The sequence below is a fragment of the Astyanax mexicanus genome, chromosome 19 (assembly GCF_023375975.1).
Source record: "Astyanax mexicanus isolate ESR-SI-001 chromosome 19, AstMex3_surface, whole genome shotgun sequence".
Classification (NCBI taxonomy): Eukaryota; Metazoa; Chordata; class Actinopteri; order Characiformes; family Acestrorhamphidae; genus Astyanax; species Astyanax mexicanus.
In genome coordinates this window covers 5,786,419-5,806,131 of record NC_064426.1, presented here as the reverse complement: position 1 = coordinate 5,806,131, position 19,713 = coordinate 5,786,419, and the positions used below count along the sequence as shown (strand labels likewise).

The 19,713-nt window shown below is 39.8% G+C and overlaps 1 protein-coding gene across 12 annotated transcripts in view; it reads left to right on the top strand.

The window, feature by feature from the left end:
• Positions 1-19,713, top strand: part of rbfox1 (RNA binding fox-1 homolog 1) — a 463,109-nt gene that overhangs the window by 311,586 nt on the left and 131,810 nt on the right. Inside the window, exon 1 of one of the 12 annotated variants that reach the window (XM_049467922.1) lies at positions 16,352-16,934. The exons of the other annotated variants lie outside the window; for them this stretch is intronic. The gene's annotated coding sequence lies outside the window, so the exon portion shown is untranslated. Of the gene's footprint in view, positions 1-16,351; positions 16,935-19,713 lie in introns of those variants that run through there. 12 annotated transcript variants of the gene reach the window in all.

Here is a 19,713-nt window from a genome sequence, read left to right as displayed (position 1 = left end):
TTATTAAACTAGATTGAGCATTTTTTTAATATATTTTTTATCTCTTTGCAAAACAAACTAGCGTTCTACAAATATAAATTCAAAGTTGCTACAACTAAATTAATGTTTTTTGTACACTTTTTTTAGTTTAGAAAGAAAATCCATAGTGTCCATAGTCAAAGTGTATCTAAAAAAAAGATTTTTAAATTCACAGTAAAATGTTTATTATTATTATTATTATTATTATTATTATTATTATTATTATTATTATTATTATTATTATTATTATTTACTTTTTTTTCTTTTTTTCTTTGGCTCCATCTTTATTTCATGTTTGTTGTTTTAGGAACATTTTGGAAAGTTTTTAAAGGAACAATTTAAACCATCCCAGTTTATATCAGTGTATCTGATAGGGCTGTAACGATTAGTCGATATAATCGACAATGTCGATTATTTAAATTTCTCGACTTCATATTTCATTGATGAATAATCGTTAATTAAAACAGCACTCTATTACACAAAGTACTGGGGACAGAAGCGCAATGGGAGATGGGAGATTTACACTCAACTTAGTCTGTGTCCCCAAAAGTGCCCAAACACAACAGATTACATATTTAATCACTAAATATCAGTACTTTCCACGTTTAAACAACATTCAGACATTTAAATGCCATTAAAATCTCATGTTCTGCAGTTTCTATTGTTTTTTAGAGATGGCAGAAATAATCATTGACTAATCGACTAATCGAAAAAATAGTTGTCAGATTAGTCGACTACCAAAATAATCATTAGTTGCAGCCCTGGTGCCCTTAATGTGTTAATGTGAGTGTATTCAGTGTGTATCACAACCCATGCATTTTTGGAAAAAACAAAAGTGTACATTAATATGCGTATCGTGACACCTCTAACACGCAGCAGACACTCCTCCAAACTCTCTAACCCTCCTTAAAAAAAAACAGGAAAAGGGGGAAAGAAAATCCAAGTGCCTTGCTCTGATAAGTAGGTTAAGCTCCTATCTGTTAATTAGGCTATTTCAGATGTGACTAATTTACCAGCCATGGGCATACAATATGCTAAGCACCGGGGATTTAGCGGGATGGAGAGGGACGCTCCCCATGTGCATTCTCCCTGATAGGACCAGCCATTTCAAAGCTGCAAGCCCAACACAGGTTGCTATTTTAATCATGGCTTCACCCTATCTGTTCCCACATAATGGCGCCCGCCGAAAATTAATACATTAAAGGAAACAGAGATAATTGTCTTTATCTGGAAAAAAAAGTCGAAAATCCTCGCCGGTTTGCCACGGAACGGCCTGGAAATACAAATTAGATTATTATTCAATTATCAGACGCTGAAGATGCTTTGCTGTGTTCGTTTTGCATCCGTGTCGCTAAATCATGGCATGCTGTACCCTGCACAGTGTTTTTTATGTGTTTTTTTATTTTGGGTTGCAGTATCTGCAGTGTATAGTAGTATAGTATAGTGCAGGGGTCACTAATAGGCGGACCGCGGATCTGGATCTGGACCCTTTACAGCGCAGTAAACTCACAGACCAATCACGTGTGCTGTAAAATCACCAAACTCTCTCCTCAGCCAATCAGATCTGTGCAGATGCGACAGCGCGGAGCCACACAGGAGAAGCAGGCGGTGAGAAGCAGCAGTCGGAGAATAAAGCGAGGAAAGATGAGAATACAGATGGTGCGCACCAGAAAAATAAATTAAGATACTACCTTTATAAAACATATTAACAGTAATGTAACAGAGCGGTGTTACTTTAGGAGGAATTAAAGAGAAACAACCGAGACAAGAGTGCAAAATATTCCACTTTACTCCACCTGATCAGAACTCCTCCCTCGCAGGCGCGCTCTCTCTACTCCCAAAACAACCCTGCCTCAAAACTACGGCAACCCTCAGGGGACAAAAAGCATGGGAAAAGTCCCCCATCAGTTTTACCCACAGCATAATTAAGTCTGATACAGCAATAATATTAAATAAAATAAACTGCTGTTTTTTTTTTTTTTTAAGCTGATATTTTGGCCAAGTTCAGCAAACATTTCTTCATATATTGTATGATTTGTCATTCATGTAATTATTATCATGACAGGCAGGCCTAAATCTAATATAAATAAAATGAAATAGAATAAATATAGCATTTTTAAACAGAGTGAACATACATATTTACATTAATAGACTCGATAAGTTCAGGGTGTTTCCATTTTTTTATGATAGGTTGATAATGTAATTATTGTGACAGCGGGCCTATTTATACTATGTGTTTTGTCTTTCAGTTGTTGATGACATAAAACACTAACAGAAGTACTAGGCTTCTTCAGTATACAGTATATAACACTGAATCAAAACACAAGTTAAAAATGGCGACGGTCCGGACCTCAGCCTGGCGTATTTTTCTCTAACTGGACCGAACTGAATATATATATATATATATATATATATATATATATATATATATATATATATATATATAGGGTGTGTGTGTGTGTAGTGTGTGTGTGTGTGTGTGTAATTTCCCCCAGCTCCAGCAGATGCTGCCAGAGTGCATTGTTTACAGGGCTGAGGAGGCCTGCCAGTGAAAGTTCACCAGGTTTTCTCTCTCTGCTGCTAATGCCCCCCCCCCCCCCCCGCACTTTCTTCTGCAAACATAAACACCTTTTTATATCACAGTGCCCTATTTTAGATTCCGCCTATAGTGTTCAAATATTTAAAATCTCTTCTTTTTCTTCTTGCTGCTGCTGCTGCTGCTGCATTGTGCTCTTAATAGAGGACCTACAGTTTTGTGTGCGGACTGTTCGACTGCTCTAGAGCCCAGTGCTTGAGGGCTTTTTATACCCATTACATCTCCCCTCCTTTCTTATAACTGTAATACTGCTGATCCGGGCCTCAATTCCACTGTGCTCCATCACTGCAGCCAAAACACAGCGTTCTCAATGCTGCTCAGAGTAGGGGTTGAAAGACTAGTAGTTCTATCAGTAGTCTAGAGACAAAAATTATTTATTTTTATTTTCTTTAGTTTATCTTGAAAAATTTGCTACAGAACAGAATTGTATGTTCAAGTCTTTGGCAGAAGTCCTGTCGTCAACCTAGGTCTCGCCAAGTCTGCCATACATGAAATGCAGGGGGAGCACCCTGGTAACGGTGGGGAGGATAATGAGAAAAAACGAGAAAAACGTATAACGTCAGCACCTGCAGGCAGCAAAAGTAGCATGTTTCCTGGCAGAACTTTGTCATGAAAGACTCTTACAATCAATATTTGGTGGAATAACCCTGGTTTTTAATTACAGTTTTCATGCATCATGTTCTCCTCCACCAGTCTTACACACTGCTTTTGGATAACTTTATGCTGCTTTACTCCTGGTGCAAAAATTCAAGCAGTTCAGTTTGGTGGTTTGATGGCTTGTGATCATCCATCTTCCTCTTTATTATATTCCAGAGATTTTTAAAAATCAAAAAAAAAAAAAAAAATCAACTTATCATTTTAAAGTGGTCTCTTATTTTTTTTCCAGATCTGTATATATATATATATATATATATATATATATATATATATATATATATATATATATATATATATATATATATATTAGGGGTGGGAAATGAGAGGGCAATTCTTAACGATACTCTCTGTCACTGAAGATGATTAAATGTTCCTTAATAAGCAAATAACATGAATTGGATTTTAGATTTATTGGTGCCAGTTTAACAGAATGTCACAACCAATATTTCTCACCACAGTTTTACCCTATTCATTTATTTATAGCGCCACCATGTGGAGTAATGAAGCAGTAAATTTAGAAAAGTCAGATTGGAGGGTGTCTTAGAGAGTTTAGCTTAGCAAACCATCCTTAGCGTGACAAAACTTATGATGCACCAAATCCAAAAAACAAAAAAAAAGTTCAAACATCCAACGCAAAGTATCGTCATGCACTACAAATGGCACTAAAGGAAAAAAATAAATCTTTTTTGATTTAATTCTAAGTAGGTATTATATCATCAGTAGGTACATAATTACACATATTCAAACTCTCTCTATGTGGAAATACTTTGCCTTTAGAGCATTGTACAGCAGGGTGATTATAGGATTGTGTATCCTGGCTCAAAAAGTGAATCGCTACTGTTTTTTTCCTCCTCTCACTTGTCGACAGCTGCTCACTATGGTGAATAGTGAAAGTCGTGGTTGACTTGTCAGGTAGTCGATTAGTCTATGCAGCCCTCAGCTCCCAGTGCTGAGTTTTAACAGCATTAGTCCTGGACTCCCTTTATTTGAAGCTAAGCCCCGTAGTTCGATGCTAAAAGTGGGTTAGCACAGTCCCTTTGGTCATATTGCAGTTGCTTGGAAGAAGAAACTCCCAGAGAGTTTCACATAATATCTCTCCGTCTTTCTCTCTCTCTCTCTCTCTCTCTCTCTCTCTCTCTGTCTCGCTCTCTCCTCTCTTCCACCCTCCCTCCCTCCCTCCACCACCACTTGATATCTCTCTCATCCCTTCTTTAATTAACGTGACACACACAGACACACACTCATACTCGCACATACAAATGTATGAATAAGCAAACAGCACATAATAAGCGCACCCTACCTTCCCCAGTGAAATTGCAGTCTTATCTTATATATTTTTATAAAACACACGTGTACACGCGCGCACACACACTCACACTAAAAGAACATGGTCGTCAGGAAGAGCAGAACACTGCCGGGCTGTCGGAGGTGAGGGTTATTATGGATATGTGTGTGTATGGCCAGCAGGCATGTCTTACCGCAGTCCCAGAGTGACCGATTCCACCTTACTCTCATCTCTTTGAAATGGGACTTGCCGAGCAATCGCTTAGATGGGCTGGTGTGGATTAAACTGATAAGATTCAATTTTTCAAAATTGGGACGATTTTCTGGGCAATTTCACTTCCAACCTGCCACCATACGAGCTAAAAGAACATTGGGCACCTTAAGTAATGTGGAGAATTCTCACTTTGGTCTTTTTTTTTTACTCTTTTTTAAGACTACAACTACATTAAAGCTACAACTACATTTCCCTAGCATTGTCATGCTGTGGATTTAGACTGTGTTGACATATGTAGTAACATATTGTTCAAATACATTTTGATTTGTTGTCTGAGTAAGTAGTGAGTATATAGTAGTGATATTTTTTTCTAGATCAAGGTGATAGAACCCAACTTCTATGTTCGTTTTTGTCACTCTATAAACATTTGATGGGGTTAGTTTTGGTTTGGCATTGTAACTTATCAAATGCACCAAAACAACTAGACCTCAAGCAGCTTAAAGTCTTGTGGACTGTGTGTCTCTCCACTCTTCCTCCAGACTCTGGTCCCTCGATTTAAAAATGATAATATGTAAAATTTACTGATGATCAGTGATGGTTTAGAGGAGAGACATGTCTGATATCTGCTGGTGTTGATCCACTGTGTTTTATTATCAAGTCTAAAGTTAGTGCAGTTTTGTTTTCCCACAAAATCTTACAGCACTTCATGCTTCCCTCTGCTACTGACAACATTTATGAAGTTGGAGATTTCATTTTCCAGCAGGATTTGGCACACTGCCCACACTGCAAAAAAGTTCCAATTGGTTTTAAACAATATTCTAATCCTCTGAGACACTGATTTTTGTTTTTTTTTATTGGCTGTAAGCCACATTCATCAACAATAAAATACATTTTGAACTGAATTATTGAAATAAAGCAACTTTTCAAATGATGATATTTATTTTTTTTGAGATTCACTATTACGTAGCACTAATAAAGCAATAATGCTACAGAAGTGGGCTGGATGTGTTTGCTGGAAATTTTAAACTGGATTAGATTGTTAAAGTAGTGGTGTAGGTCCTTTCATATTTGTAACACATATCCCTCTAGAATGTGGTCATGGACTTTTTTAAAACATCTACTATTTCGTTTCACACCAAAATCTGATATTTGGACCAAACGATTTATGTATAAATGCACTCTTTTAGTAAACCTGATATGTGTATGTATATAATGCTTCCATTATATTATTATTATTGCATTATACTATTCCATTTGTTACACCATAACTAATCTAACCAGCAGTAGCATCCCAGCTCTGCGTTTTTTTTTTTTTTTAGCTATGTCTAAGGTTTTAGACTGGTGCAGCCGTCAGTGCGAGACTGTGCAACAGTGCAACTGTGGCTCCGAGAGTGCTGGACTTTCATTTCGTCGGTGGGTTTGTTTGGATCAGTAGGGGAGCGCTTGGGTCAAGTGAGTCTGCAGACTTGAGGACTTGGCGAGTTTATTAATGTCTCAAGGCACCACCTCCTGACCCTGTCAAATCAAATATACTGTGCGCTGATCCGCATCTTCGGAGAGGACAGCCTTAGATGATAGATATCGAGTGAACTGCAACCCCTTCAAAATGACACGGACCCGTGTGCCCACATTGCTCAAAAGCCAGTTAACCCCCATCCCCCCTTTGACACAAAAGCAGAGGACCTGGAGCGCCATTGTATTTCTCTTCAGCGGCCCTGGAATAAAAGCCACTTGTTTATATACTGCATTACCCCACTTTCTGAAATGGTGACCACAGGGCTGAACACCACTATGTTTTGCAGCGCCAGGCTTCGAATCGGCTCGTCTGATTGCCTGCTCTTCGGGTCCGGGGCAGACAGGCCTCCGGTTTGTTTTGTAGTCAGCTGGGCCGGATCATATTCTCTCTGTTTTTTTTTTTTTTTTCTCTCAGGATGTGATGAGCCCTACTCAACAGTGTGTTAACTGAAATGAGAAGTGACAGATTCACTAAGGGATAATCTTGCTGCCCAAGAAACAGATATTACTCCGTGCATGCACATTATTGTATGGCCTACTGGAGCTCTGCAAGAGCCCCCAACTATGTAGCCCTCTCTATTGATCTTTGTCAGACTAATTTGATCAAAGTGGGCTTCTCTGTTATTAAATAGTGGAAGATCAGGCTAGGCCTGGGGGGTAGGGGACAGATATTGTGTGTGTGTGTGTTTTTGTGTGTTTGCGCGCATTACGAAATGCATTGCTTCACTGGAATACAAAAAAAAAAACAATTCCACTTATATTTCAGAGCGTTTTAACATAAACAGTTTTTACCTGTTTCCCTTCTATAAATACTTAAAATCTCTAAAAATAAATAGTTCATTTTGCTACCCATAGAAAAAAAAGATTTTAATTACAATTGAAAGGATTATGTTAATTATGTGCCCAATTTAATCTAGTAAATCTGAGATACAGTAGTCAAAATTGCAAACGAGTATTAAGTATTTCATTACTACCGCCAGTCTAAAACCAAACCTCTAATGTAATATAGCAAATATAGCACTGAAATATAAATATATATCAAAATTAATATTATGTATGGGTACCAAACACTGGACATTTACTTTTCTTAATACTAGTGTTTCTTAAAAACATTAAATATTATTGAAAAGTTACTTTACTTCAGTAATTCAGTTGACAAATACACAAAGTGATCTATTTTAAGCTTTTATTTATTTTAAGCATTTTATTGTTTATGATTGTGACTTACAACCAATTAAAAACCCAAAAGTCACTATCTCAGAAATGTTGAATATTATATAAAACCGATTGGTGCTTTTGGCAGTGTGATCAGTGTGCCAAGTCCTGCTGGAAAATGAAATCCACATCTCCATAAAAGTTGTCAGCAAGGGTAAGATTTTGTGGGAAAACAAAACTGCACTGACTTTGGACTTGATAATAAAACACAGTGGATCAACACCAGCAGATGACAGACATGTCTCTCCTCTAAACCATCACTAAATTTGTGGAAACTTCACACTAGACCTCTCCCACACTATGAATGAATTTGTTGCCTCAGTGGGCAACAGTGGTCTACAAGGGTTCTTAAATGTCATAGGGGGTTAAAGAACTCAGATAACTGTGTTATATCTGTGTTATTTTGGACCTCGAAGGGTTAACTTAATGAAGAGTACACTTAAATGTGTGTTCATGAGTATCTATACTTTAAAAGGTCTCTATATGTTACTAAAGGATTCTGACCTGTAACCCTGTTTTGTAAACTGGTTGTACGTATATATATATAGAGTTTTAGTGCAGTTCTGCTGATACAAATTCATGCTTTTTTTTTTTTTTTTTTGACTGTGAATTTCAGAACAGTTCAGTTTTTCCTCTTTTTTTCCCCCTTCCATACATGCGTGAGCTCCAGCCTTTGGTGAAAGTCCACTAACGCCAGAAATCCAATATTCACAACAGCCTGTGGCGCTACATCAAACACGGCAGAACAGCTGCGAGCTAGCTCCCGAACTTCAGCTCGGGTATTTGAGTTAATTTTGCCATTGTATATTGCGTTGTGACTCCTGTATTTGGATACATATCGTACTCCAGGAGACCTGCCAATACCCAGCCTTTTGTATTGAAGTTGCAGTTGGAAGAAAAAAAACAATAACGCAGTTTCGGCCCAGTGATTCTCTTTTGGGTTTTTTTTGGACGGATGGAAAGAAAGGGAGAATGTTTGAAAAAAAGGAGGCAGTATGTGAAAGGGGAGAGAGATCCTGGGCTGTGGGTTCAGATCTTGTGCGGGGGTTCAGATGCTCGCTGGAAGGTGCTGCAAAGTGGCGGCGAGGGCGATGGCGGGGGGATGGGCAGAGCCATTAAATAAAGTGTTCATTGTTGCCTTTAATTAAATTGTCGATGCGATCGGAGCCGAGCAGGAGATTGGATTGTATGACATATCTCTAGCCTCCGCTGAGAGCTCCCATCAGCTATGTCGAAGATATCGGGAGTGGAGCATAAAGTCAATTACAGCTCCAACAGGGAGCAGATAGAGGAAGGTGGGGGTGCCAACCGCACTCTCAAATGCTTTCTCAAATAGTTTAGTTTGAAAGCATTTCAGACACGTCAGCGCGGACCCAGGCTCGTGTGGACATAGTGGTGGCGTTGGTGGTGTACAGGCTAGTGCATGAAGATACTGGCTACAGGCTAGATACTGATGCGTCTTTCTTTATCAATGCTGCCCAGCCCCTCTACAAGCCCTGCAGGCTCCACTAGCCAGATTTTGAGCCGCTGTGTTGGGCTAGTCTGACCCCAGGTCTCTGTACATTGACTAAGGGGAGCAAGCAGCACTGCAGAACCAGCAGCCATGATTGGGAGCAGAGATGAACGCCTCCAGCCTGATATTGTTTGCGCTGCTCTCACGGCACTAGATTGAAAGGGTTCTTGAGGTACTAGAGGTCAGAACTTCACCCTCAAATTATTTTAAAGAGGACTTGAGCAGTCCTTCACACTGCAGCCAATGGCGCTCCAGAGACACTCTCGAGTGTCAACGTGACAAGGGAGCGGGGAATTCTCAATACGTTCGCTTAATCAGCGCAATTAAAGCGCCTGTGCTCTGGCACGCTCTGGCATGCTCTGGTGCCACCATGCCGAAGATGAAGGAAGAAGGCCCTGTGTTCTCTCAGAGGAGCGAGAGCAGAGCCGGACCAGAGCGTTTAGCACCAGAGAGCCGGAGTGACGAAAGAAAAGAGATGGCCTTAGGAAAGCGCTTTAAATGTATGAGCCGCAGTCGTCCCAGTGTTTATTTTGTTTATCTCAGAATTGTATGATACGCTTGTCAGAAATATGAATGCCGTCGAACCGAACTGGATAAACAGCTTTCGGAAATCTGATCAAAATACGAGATTAAACTTGCGTGTGCTGCAAAAAAAAAAAAAGAAATTTGGTGCATTTATTATTTTTTTTCCTCCTCTCCACTACAGATGAAAAATTGCAGGCCATACATCTAAACTCTGACAGCATAATTGATTTTCTATTGATGTACTACCCTGGCCGCGCTTATCCTTAATTCTATCATTGAATTTAATGACAGAAAATAAAAGCTATTGGATCTTCTCAAGCCTGCTGAGATGGAAGAGAGGCCAAGCGAAGAAGAAAAAAAAAAAAAAATATATATATATCAACCCCAGTCATCATCTTGCGCTTTACATACCAAATCAAAGCTTAGAGAATTACGATCTTTTCTGGACATGAGGGGAATGTTAATACTAAGGCAGGATTGTGCTTTAATAAAAAAAAAATTCTTAGCTATTAGAGATACACACTTTCTTAAAAAAAAAAAAAAAAAAAAAAGGTGCTACAGAGGGGTTTTTGAGTGATGCGGTAAAACAAAAAAGAACCATCCATTTATCCATTCATCTTCTTCCATAAAGAACTTATTTTTGTACACTATGTGATTTAGAGCATTTTTTCAGACCTCAAATAACGCAAAGAAAACAAGATCATATTCATAAAGCTTTAAGAGTTCAGAAATCAATGTTTATTTTTTTTTTTTATCACAGTTTTCTTTTTACAGCATCTTGGCATCATGTTCTCCTCCACCAGTCTTACACACTTTATGCCACTCACTCCTGGTGCATAAATTCGAGCAGTTCAGCTTGATTTGATGGCTTGTGATCCATCAAATCCATTCATCTTCATCTTGATTATATTTTTTTCAATTTGGTAAAATTAAAAAAAAAAGTGATCTCTTATTTTTTTCAGAGCTGTATTTACTGTATAATATAATACAATAATATTTATTTATAATAAGTGTATTTTTGTACACTATGTGATGATGCAAGATTGAAGAACATGCATTTTTCAGATTAAAAGATTTTTTTAAATGTATAAAGTTTTTTTTAATCTCTTTTATAACGTGGAGTTATGTATCAATAACTACGTTTTGGGAGTTGATCCACGCCCTCACTCCTCCCACTTCCTTCCCTATTTAAATCGTCACTTCCTCTCTATATGCTCATTGAACAATCTCGCACCACCCTCCTCCCCATCTTCCTCCTTCTTTAATTTTTTATTTTTTTCTCATGTTTCTCTTCATGTGAGGGGGGGCTTCACACTTTACAGCGAAGCTGCCCGAACTCCACCCCAAATACTCTTTTGAGTTCGCTCCCCCTCTTTTTTTCTTTTCTGCCCAGTCAAGGGCGTGGGTCAACACTAGCAAAATTACAAGTTTTTTTTTTCTATTAAACTTTATTTTTTTGTTACAGAATATGTCATCACTGTCCAATGTAAAAAAAAAATATGTCAATTTTTGTCGATTTTTAGTTAGTTTAGTTACTACATAATTTGAACAAAAAAAAAAAACGTTCCTTACACTTTGATCACCTAAATATCTTGATGAATGGACCAATAGAAACCTTTCAAAATGACCTGAAATAATCTCTTTTTACATTTACTTTCTTTAAGAGTTTATACGTTTTTTTCTCTCTCTCCTGTAAAGTTAAGCCGTTTTGGAGATACTTGTTTTTCATTGGACAGCGACCATATGAAAACTGTTCTAGTTGCACTGGCAACATTCACTATTCACCACATGCAATTTGCAGTTAGAAAATAGTGTGTTCTCAAGCCTGCTCCGTGTTTTCCTTATATAACTTCAACCATATGGCAACCTGAGATATAATGAAATAAATAAAGCTCAGATATAAATATCTGTGACTTGTAAGACACAGCATTCGGTGAAATCACCTGGGACTGTGCTCGTGTGCTGCCAAATGTCTGTGATTGATTAGATAAATAATAATAATTACGACTGCGGTATTCACAGCATGTTGTTGTGATCTTCTGAGACATTATATGGGCCAACACTGCTACAAAGACAACGAATAGGACTATATTAATGTAAATATAACCGGTTTATATTAAACCACTGATAGAGCAGCGCTGCCCAGTGTGTGCCAAATTATAATATTTATACATTAATATATTATATACAGTAGGTAACACTATATATGTAGGGATGGGAATTTCTAGGCACCTTTCAAGTAGATTCCATTCAATTTAAAGATTTCTACAGTATGACCACCATGTTATTAGTGTGTAAACATGGAAAGCATGAAGCAGCAGAGACAGCATTTGATCATAGTAGTATATTATCTGGTCTATATATCAGATTAAACTGTGCCTTATCAGCAGTTTAGCTCAATCAAATAGAAGTATATTTGATAGCTGGGTCAGATCGAGACTAGATCACAGATTACAGTAGAAGTTGAGGTCAAACTTTGTTGCGTAATCCCTGACATTAAAAAAAATAATAATAATAACTTTTCTCTCAAATTCCAAATATAAAAATATTGTCATTTAGAGCAAAGAAAACAGGTTTCTTCCAACAAGAAAACAAGTTCATATTCATAAAGTTTTAAGAGTTCAGAAACCAATATTTAGTGGAGTAATCACAGTTTTCATGCATCTTGGCATCATGTTCTCCTCCACCAGTCTTACACAATGCTTTTGGATAACTTCATGCCTTTACTCCTGTTGTAAAAATTCAAGCAGTTCAGTTTGGTTTGATGGCTTGTGATCTTCCTCTTGATTATATTTCAGAGGTTTTTAATTTGGTAAAATAAAAAAATATAATAATACTTTTTAAGTGATCTCTTATTTTTTTTTCAGAGCTGTAGATACTGTATGATATAATACAATAATATTTATTTATAATATTTAACTGATCATTATAATTTCTTTTTGTGTCTGGCAGCCCTGTACGTTTTTTTTTTCTTTTGTTCTCTTTCTTTCTCCGAAACGGAATATAGCACAGCTCTGGCCACCGCTAATTACGCCACCTTCTTCTGGCCTACTGCTTGTTATCGGCTGCGCGCGATGGACACAAGCGTGTATTTACCCTGTGATTAGCGCGAGCCAGGCTGCTACTGAATGTTTGTGATGTGGTAAAAAGTTCTGGATGAGCTTCAAACCTGGTTTGGATAAAGGCCTCTGCCTGTGTCTTGGCTGAATGAGACAATCACTTTCAATGGGCTCCCACTGCTCCGTTTTCTCCCCGCGAGCTCTCTTCCCCGTATGTCGCGCGGAGGATTCGGCGGTATGAATGTTTGTTGATTTGCCTCTGAAACCAAGGAGCAGATTAGTTTGAATTGGTCGGGAATGAGGCGGCGAGGCTAGGTGGCTCGCTGTTGTCCAAGCCCATTTTCCATTTCCTGTGTGTGTGTGTGTGTGTGTGCGTGCTGAAGGTGTGAGAGAGAGGGCAATGGTAATTACCGTCTGTTTCTCTGGCGCAGTCACCGCCACTGCACTGCTTCCAGTCTCGCGTTATCCCCCCAGATCAGCTCGACAGCTTGTGTTTGCATTCACAGTGTATCGATTTCCAAATCTGGACTCAAATAATGGAAAAAAGAGGTAAAATCCACGTCACATCCCTGTGTTCCCCCACATACGTTCCTTTCTCCTCGTTTTCTCTCTCTCTCTCTCTCTCTCTCTCTCTCTCTCTTTCTCTCTTATTCTCCATCATTGTGAGCTGGAGACGTCTGCATCGTGATCCCTTCCCTTCCTTCGCTTGCGTTTTTTTTTCTTTCCCTCTCCCCTTCCATCTTCTTCTATTTTTTACCTCGAATAATGCATTTGATTACAAAGGGAAAATGTGACCATGTTTGCAGGCCTGACTGAAGTGCTTAATTAGCTGATTATAACGAGCCAGGATTGGCCTCTGCGCGCTCCCCGGCTCTCTATCTCCAAGTTTTTTTTGCACGACACCTCCCTTATCACGACACCCACCCACCCACTATTCAGAGCCCCCCCGCGGCTGCCGTCTTCTTTCCGCGGCTCCCTCTGAAGCCCGTGCCAGAGCGGGAAATGATTATGGAGTGTTTAAAGCGGTGAAAGGAGCAGCCCTGGTTCTGCTCTGAAACGGGGGTAAACTCATCTGCATGGTAAACAATGCACCAATCAGCTGTGTATCGGTGACACCGAGGTAAGGATGTAGGGATGCTCTCCACGCTGGTGTTGTTGTGCGATGGGGACTTCACCTGCTGTGAACTTATTCTCGCGCTGTGTGAGAGAATACCAGTGATGACCAACACTAAAACCGAAAAAAATATAAATACTGAATACTTTCATTTATTTTTGACACTTTTTCACAGTTGCGTACATTAAGTAGAATAAATGTATTTTTCTGTCAAAACTGCAGTTTATAAATATGTATTGAACACCATACAAGGGCTGCACAATACATAGTTCCATACATAGCATTAGTACAGCAATGTGGGCATCTGAAACAGTCACATCAAAGTATGTACAATATAATGTAAGGCTTTTTTTTGCTCCTTGATACAAAAGGAAAGCACTATATTACACACTATACTTATTTCATGCCATATCGACTAAAGTCAGGTTATATCTACCAAATAGCCTTCATTTTATTTTATATATTATTCATATCAATTGGTAAAATTATGACATGTTTGATCATTGACTTTGATCATTGAACCTGGTAAATTGTCTGTATTTTTTAATATCGCAATATTAACTGCAGTAAAAAAAAATATATATATATATTGCATTTTTTTCCAATACCATGCAGTCATACACTGAGCATTTTTAACATCATAGCAGACCCTACAGAACCCTGTAGAAGACTTATTTATTATTATTTTTTGTATTATTTAGAATTTTTTTCTACTCAATTTTTGCTATGCCAACACATGTCAAGTCAACCACCACCTCTTTTTGAACTGCTGCTGATGCAGCATTGCCGAGCATTCGGAGGAAAGCGCAGTGACTCTGTTCTGACACATCAGCTCACAGACGCAGCCTTGTGCTGATCGACATCACCCTAGGAGTGATGAGGGGAAAGAGCACCATCTACTGCATCTACTACCCACCCAGAGAGTGCAAGTCCAATTGTGCTTATTCTCAGCATCTTGCCTTTTGAGGGCAAGCAGCATAATCGGGATTCAAACCGGAGATCTTTTGGATCAGAAGACTTATATTTTGACATGATTGCAACTATTAGCCAGGTTAAAACAAGTATGTATTGCAGCAGTTCAGCTTCAATGCTTACTGATACAGTTTTTTGTTTTTGTTTGTTTGTTTTTTTCTGAGCTGGATTACTCGATGATAGTTAATGGCAGACCCAAGTCCTTTTGTGAGCTCAGTCTTTACTCTGCACTCTACATCCTGCGGCTATAGTGAGCTCTACTGTCTGTTAACAAGTGTAGCAAACTAACTCAGACATCTTTTCTTTTTTATTATACATAAAATGTGTCATATAGTATAGTCATATGTTTTTGATATGATAGAATTTTTCCCACCTGCACGTAAAAAAAAACATGAAATTCTGGAAATTCACATTCTAGCAGATCTGTAAACATAACGAGCATATGCTGGCTGGCTGGCATGCACCCACACTCACATGCGCTGTTCCCATGGGGCCGTGTTTACATTGCTACACATATAGATGACATTTGAGTGGTATGTGTGATTTAATGGGAGGCGGTGGAGGCGGTGGAGGAGGAGTGTATGTTGTTTTGCTGATAGATATCTGGAAGGGAGTCTGTCTTTCTTTGCGGCGAGCGGGCCGGCGCCCCGCAACACGAAACTACATTTAATGCATGAGAGTTTGCGGGGCCGGAGCGTGGCGTCAATAATTGATGAGCTCGGCGGAGTGTGGCGCTTTGGAGATGGGCTCCTCTTGGCTGCAGTGCCGCGTCGCGCCACAGCACGAGAGAGAGAAAGAGAGAGAGAGAGAGCGAATGAGAGAGAGAGAGAGAGAGAGAAAAAGAGAGAGTGGCTCAAGTGTTAGATATTCTCTCGCGCGGTGTAGGATGTTATGGTGTGCCACCCACACTTTGGAGCAAGCGAGCTGTGAAATGTATTCATTGTAACATGGAAAATGGAGGCAAGGAATTGCCTGTAATGTCTGACAGCGAGGGCAACCAGCCAACATCACCTGCATTATTTCGCTTGTGTGTTGTTTGTTTTTTTTTTCTTTTCTCTCTCTTTTTTTTTTATTATTATAGGTTTGGGAAATGGGCAGCAATTTCATTACGGCGTGATTTGGGCGGGGGAAATTGCTCACCATTCACTGACCCCATCGCAGCGGATCAAATGAGAAGTCAGCTCAAATAAAGTTAATAGTGCATTAACCGGACCCGGCGCCGCTGAGCCCGTGAGCGCTTATTTCTTATACAGCGGCTTGCCTCGCTGATTCTCTCGCTCATTCTTCTCATCTTTTCCACCCCCTCCCCTCCTCACTTTCCCCTTCTCTCTCTCTCTCTCTCTCTCTTTCTCTCTCTCTCGCTCTCACTCTCACTCTCTCTTCTTCTCTCAACCTCTCTCATCCCCTCATTTGTCTTCCTTCCCCTCTCTTCTCTCGCCTCTCGCAAAGCCGCCGAGCAGCTACTGTATGTTTGTACCTCAAGGCAGAAAAGAAAAGGGAAGGAAAGAAAAAAAAAAGAAAAAAACGAGGGGATTGGCTGCGATGTACAGGAATGAGCCGAGCGAACCAATGGAGTGTGCCGCTGGCCCCTCCCATCTGCATATCTCAGCTCCGCCGCAGCTTCGAAAGAGGCAGGCTGATGAATAACATAGAGGGGACTTGTCTCTGGGATTATTAATTTCCCATCTCTCTCTCTCTCTCTCACTCTCTGTTTCTCTCTCTTCTTTTTTTCCTCTTTCATCTCGCTCCCCCACTACCCTCCCCATCTCTCTCTCTCTCTCTCTCTCTCTCTTTCTCCCTCTCTTTCTCTTTCTTTATCATTCTCTCTCCCTCATTCCCTCTATCCTCCTCTATATCTCACTCACTGCATTTCTCCCTCTCTCTCTCCACCACTCTCCACACTTTCTCTCTCATATTGCTCCCCTACTCCCCTCCCCATCTTTCCATTTCTTTCTCTCTCTCTCTCTCTTTTATATTCTCTCTCTCTCTCTTATTCTCTCTTTCTCCTGCTCTCGCGCTCGCTCTCTTGTATCTTGTGCGCACCCCTCTCTCTCTCTGCTCAGCTCAGCTCAGCTCTCACTCCCCCCCTCCTCTCTTTTTTTGTTTCTTCTTGCCTCGCTTTTTGAAATGATCTCTTTCCTTAAGTGCGAGAGTGCGCGAGTGTGAGTACATGGAGCCGCTCACTCTCACGCTCTTACGCTAACGCAAGCGCCTGGTAGCTCTTCCTCCTCTCGAGCGTGAAGCACACTGGGGTGAGTTGCTGGATGTTCCAATCGAATCGATATTCGGGCCGGTGGTCTGTAGGGGGGAGGGGTTGTGGGGATGGGGGTGAGAGGATGGAGTGAGGAGGGGCTGGGGGTGTTGAGGGGGTGGCCCGTGGCTGAAGCAGAACAGAGTGAAGAGGAGGTGAGGTGTGAGTGTATGAGTGTGTGAGTGTATGAGTGTGTGTGTGTGTGTGTGTGTGTTTAAAGGGTTAAAGGGGGGGTTGTATGTTATACTGAATTGTTGGAGCTGACTGTAGATGGAACTAAGGCTGACCTATAAAGCAAAGGGGATTTCTAGAGAGGAGACCTCTCCACCGATATGTGTGTGTTTGTATAAGGGAGAGTGTGTGTGTGTGTGTGTGTGTGAGAGAAAGAGAGAAAGAGAGAGAGAGAGAGAGAGAGAGAGAGAGAGAGAGAGAGAGAATGCCCTGGTCTTCAAGTGTGATCACCACGCTAACAGAGCGATACAGCCGCTTTGTTGCCAAACATCAAGTATGCTTTAATCCCAGGCTGATGGAGATTGGTGTGTGAGACGTTGATTGTAGAGGGAAAATGGCAATCGACGGGAGGAGGGAGATAATGATGGGTAATTGAAATAGCTAGGCATTATAGTTTGTTTTGTTGATTCCCTTTTTTCTCTCCCTCTCTCCCTCTCTCTCTCTCTCTCTCTCTGAACTTGTTGCTCTCTCTGTTAAAATATTGATGACTCTCTCAGGCTGCAGAAACAATAATGAGGGTAATGACATTTGCATTGGAAATTAGTTATGGGAGCAATAATAACTTATAATTGAATACTTAACAATTTATGTGACCTGCTTAGGCGCTAAATTATTTGTTGGGATAAGAATGGAGAATAATGGCATAGAGTAATTGCTTTCAAATGCTTTTTTATCCATTTATTCATTTATTTGTTTTATTTATTTATTTATTTATTTTTTTTTTTTAACATGTGCACATGCATGGGACAATGGGAATTGTTGCCAACTCAAACAACACCCACCACTTCCCACTTCCGGCCCACCACGTGGCTTTGTTTTGATGGGATCTACATCAGGATGTAATGCGATGTCAGACACTACATCAGATCTGAAAGAAGGGTGTGAGGAATTAACCTGCCAGAAGGAGAAAGAGGAGGAGGAGGGGGGTGCAATATTCCTGTTTTTTTTTTTATTTTATTTTTTTTTTTTTTCATTTTGTTTCTTCCATTTTTATCTATAAATCTTTTATGTCATCTTTGTTTGTTTTTAAGTTTTAAAACATTAAATACTTTATATTTTAAATCTTAAAGTTTTTTTTTTTTTTTTTTTTCCTCCACTGTTGCAGGAGGTAAGTGAGTGGTGATGAGAGAATATAGCAGCACACAAACACCAATCATTCTCCACACAAACCATCAATTTTTGTGTCATCGCCGCACAGCGCGGCTCTGATTTTTTGGTCGGAAACTATTTTCCGAGCGGCAGAATACCCCCCTATCCAGTTTATATAATTTAGTGACTCACGGTGTGGGAGCGCTGGGCATTATGCAAGTTTTCTGGATTGTGCTTTGAATAATTGCTTGTCTACACAGCACCTACGAGGCGTACGCTCAGAGATGCCCCCCGGTAGTGGTGCGTGGCCGTCCCCTGCAGAGTGTGTTTGTGTAGGGGGGGAGAACCAGCTAGCCCCGGTGGAGAAGGCCGCTGCTCTTTTCTCATCTCTCTCTCTAGCTCTCTCTCTTTCTCTCTCCCTCTTTTTTTAACCCCAGTGGGCGATTTTGGATGGGTGAATCCTGTGGGTGCGCCTGAATGGAGGAAGCAGCGCCGGCACATCAGGCCAAATTATGCTAGTGTGCTGGAGTGGGGATATTCGCAGGAATACTGCATATGTCCTGTGCCTGCAATCTACTTTAGCACTCATTAGATCCGGAATACATCATGCAGATTTCACCCGGTCCTCTCATTTGAAATTCCGCTCTACTTGACAGAAGTTAGAGAGGAGAATGTATAATCAAAGTGATGCTGCTTTTTCGGCTCGCCATATGATTTTCTGTTTTAAAATGAAGCCAGCATTCTGAGGGCGCTTTTGAAAGGCTTATCGTTAAAATGTGAACAGCGCGTTGCATTGTGCATTGATTTAACGCCTTTACTGCATGTTCTTCCAGCTACACAGAGACATAAGCACAGTGATGCATTCTGAAGATAGAGAAGAGGAGGAAGAGAAAGGGAAGAAGTATAATGACTATATGACAAACCGTGTGAATACTTGTATATAATGTATATAATCTCAGTAGTGTATTGTGTAATATGTATGTTTAAGACTACTAATCAAATGTCTTTATTACATGTACTTATTACAATGAATTTTATTCATAATTCAATATTCGCTAAAATACACATATATATATACACACTGTGCATTTTTTGCAAACATCAAAATTAGTCCTGTTTTATTAGAGAATATATCTTTAAGAATCTGTTGCTACTGATGCATTTTTCTATATACAGTATGCCAAAAATATTATAGTTTAAAGCCAAAGTATTGTAAAAACAATGTGTTTTTCAGATTGTGATGCAATATTTTTACCACATCGATCACAACCCTTATATACAGTATACAGTATAAGTATGTAGTGTAGATAAACATATTAAATTCTAAGTATACTCAAATATCTGTATACATGCATACTCGTGTATATGCATACTTAGAACTGGTTACAATTACGGGTCTCCCCCCGAACTGATAACATGATCGAAAAACCATTAAAGGATCGGAATCGGCTGGATCACTG